Genomic DNA, 3375 nt, shown 5'->3' with positions numbered 1-3375 from the left:
CAGTTTGAAAAGGGTTTGGTGGTAAATAACCAAATTACCATTTACTGCCAAAGTTTAGTTTGTTTCAAGATAATACCCCCTATGCTCCTTCAAAGAAGACTAAGTATGCAATTGATTCTGTTTATCCTAGGACATATACCTCCAACTGACACTGCTAATTTAAAAAAGATGCTTGTAAGGCTTATTTTTTTTAACAATGATAGCAAAATTGGTAAACGTGTTGTGATGGTGAATAATGGCAGTTAAATATAATACAGTAACAAGACAGCCACATAACGCCAGGTAAACATGACTCTAAGAGACTATTATTCTAGGTAAAGGTCCCAGTTGGCAAAATATTTAAAGCTAACTAAAAGGCATGGGCCCCAACAGCTTTATCAATATACCTAGTGAAGTTAAGACATAAAAAGGAAGCTGAATCTGATGTTACGTAGCTCAAGTTTGGGTTACATTCAGAAAAAGCAACTACATACTCTGGTTCTCTTCAGATCATATAAATCTGTTGCCTTTTACTAGAGATTTCTGTGGAGAGGAAAAAACAGCTACATGTTGCACCTGGCCAAGAATCCATTAATTTATAACCCAGAACCTGTAACCTTGACTGGTCTGAGGTGCTATCATTTATCCTTTTTGTCGAAAATAACTATGACTTTCGGAAAATATCTGAATAAGTTTGAGAATAGCCTTAGGATGGTATCATCTGACTATAACTATAAGCAAGTATAAAAACAAGTGTACAATGACAAAATGAGCCAAATGCATGGTACCAACAATTTAAAATGGGTTTTAGATTGAGTATAGCACTTTCTCCAGATACTATAGATAGTAACTCTATTTGTGTTGTACTGCTCTTTAAGGTGTTTGAAATATTTAAAAGACTTAGATATACTAAATTTGTAAATATGGCTTAACTTGTTTAAGAAAACTTTATTAACAATATATATCCATCCATTTCTAAATAAACTTGTTTAATGTTTATTAGATATGCATGTAATTAATTGAGCATTTAATAAAGTATAATCGGTAAGCGTTCTTCTTTATGCAAAATAAAACCCTCGGACATGAGTCTAATCCACAGTAAAAAAAAAAAATTTGGATGAAAAATATTAGAGAAATAATGGTAAACATGGTAGATGGTGGAACGTTTTAGGCAAAAATAGTAACAGAGACAGACAGATACGTGACATTGGGGAAAACCTGTTTTAAGTGTTAAAAACATAGCTACTGGTGTTATAGAGATCTGGGTTTGAGTTCTCAGCACTCCATTTATTACTGTGTGATTAAAGACAGTTACCTAAACTTTTAATCCCTTCTTGTCCTCATCTGAAAAACATAGGAAGAAAATACTTCCCTCCCAAGGCTCAGGACAATATTTCCAGCTGAGTACCAGATGCATGGTGACATTTTCAATAAATGGTCAGTGTTGTTCTTACCATCCTTTATACTATTTTACTGAACTATCTCTTGCATTTGGGAGGCGTTATTAAAATAATTTGTACCATTTCACAATATTGACATATCCTTCCTTAGCCTAGTACATTTCCTTTCACCATTATGTTGCTAACATCCTCTGCTCTGTCTCCTCTTCTTCTACTTCTCAGTCCTCTGGTTGAGGCATCCGCGTCTGCCGTTCCTACAGAAAGGAACCCATCAGGGTCCTATTCCCCGACTTTTTTCTCATTCAGTCCAGTGTGATCAGGGAATCTCATCCAATCCAATACGATGATGATTCTCAAGTCTCTATTCATGGCCTTGGCTTCTCCCAAGTTCCAATGCTACATAGCCAAAAAAGAAATTATCCAGTGTATAACCATCTCTAACTTGACAAATTAAAACTCAAATGCTTTATCTTGTCTATTCTCCTTAACTTAGTTGTAGATAACATCACTCATCTCATTCAAGAGTAAAACCCAGCATTTGCTTTCTCCTTTTCCCCCTCACACTGTAAGTGCCAACCACTGTGCTAACTGCTTAGACTGTGTGTGTGTGTGTGTGTGTGTGTGAGAGAGAGAGAGAGATGGAGACAGAGATAGAGATAGAGAGATAACATTTTTGTCCTCGTGGAGTTTATAATCTCTGTGGAGGAAATATACAATACAATAATAAAGAAGTCCAAAAATAAATGTGCACCTTGAAAACATATAATGTTAGTTGACTTAGGAAAGTCAAGGAAGTTTGAAGAGAGTATTGATTGAGTTGGGGCTACAAGAGATGTAGATGTTAGTTGGGCAAAGTGAAATGGCATTCCAAGCAGAGGGAACATCAAAGGCTCTAGGGAGTGAGGGATCATGGTGCGGTTTAGAAACGGAAAGAAGGTCAATTGTAACAAGACTGGATAGAGCGTTAGATACGACAAAATGGCACGTGGAAGCTAAGATTTTGGTTTTACTTAAAGATTAATTTTAAGTACTATGAGTACAGCTTTAGATATTTTCATTTATTTATTTTTTCTTCTTGTATTTATTGAGTTGGACTAGGTTTCAGGCACTTCTCTATGCTCTTGGGATAAATCAGAATAAGATAGACAAACCATCACCACCTTCCAGTAGTTTATATTCTTGTAAGAGGAAGCAACTAATATGAAACTAATGCAATAAATAAGTAAAGCATACAGTGTTTTGGAAAGTGAATGCTATGGAAAGAGAAGTAGGGCAGCTAAAGGGAGATTGAAACTGTCAAAATGTGGAAGATGTTATTTTAAATACGACGTTTGCTGTAGTCTTCATTGAGAAAGTAACACTTCAGCAAAGAGGCGAAGGAGGTGAATTAGCCAGTCATGTGGATATCCAGAAGTGGAGTATTCAAATAGAAGGAATAGCCAGGACCAAGACCCTGGAGCAGAAGCCTGCTGGGCATGCTCATATCCAAGGAACAGCAAAGAAGCCATATGACTGGAGTGGAGTGGGAGAATAATAGGCATCATATTTAAAATTAATGAGTGTGGGTCCATATTTTTAGTATTTGTGGACCATTGAAAGGACTTTAGTTTTAATCATAAGAACGCTTGTTGAGTCCAAAGTTCAGTGCAAATGTCAAAAGTCATTTGGAACTTTGAGGGGAGGTCATGGACATACAAGTTTTTGATTCATCTCTAGCAGTTAAAACCACGGATATGGAAGAGATTATCTAGACCAGAAGACTGGCAAATTCCATGGGACAAATCCATTCTACTGGCTGATTTTGTAAATACAGTTTTATTAGAACACAGCCACACCTATTAATTTACATATTGTCTATGTCTGCTTTCACTTTACAAAAACAGAATTGAATAGTTACAACAGAATATATGGTCCACAAATCCTGAAATATTAACTTTCTGCTGATATTAACTTCTTGCTGATTTCATGGCTAGAGATACAAAACAGCTTAAAAGAA

At 35.9% G+C, this 3375-nt stretch overlaps 1 pseudogene; it reads left to right on the top strand.

Moving 5' to 3' along the window:
- The first annotated feature begins 478 nt into the window (after positions 1 to 478).
- LOC113593268 (uncharacterized) lies at positions 479 to 534 on the top strand (annotated as a pseudogene).
- The last annotated feature ends 2841 nt before the right edge of the window (positions 535 to 3375 follow it).

Source organism: Acinonyx jubatus, chromosome D1 (genome assembly GCF_027475565.1).
Source record: "Acinonyx jubatus isolate Ajub_Pintada_27869175 chromosome D1, VMU_Ajub_asm_v1.0, whole genome shotgun sequence".
NCBI classification, from domain to species: domain Eukaryota; kingdom Metazoa; phylum Chordata; class Mammalia; order Carnivora; family Felidae; genus Acinonyx; species Acinonyx jubatus.
This window is presented reverse-complemented; position numbering and strand designations above follow the sequence as displayed.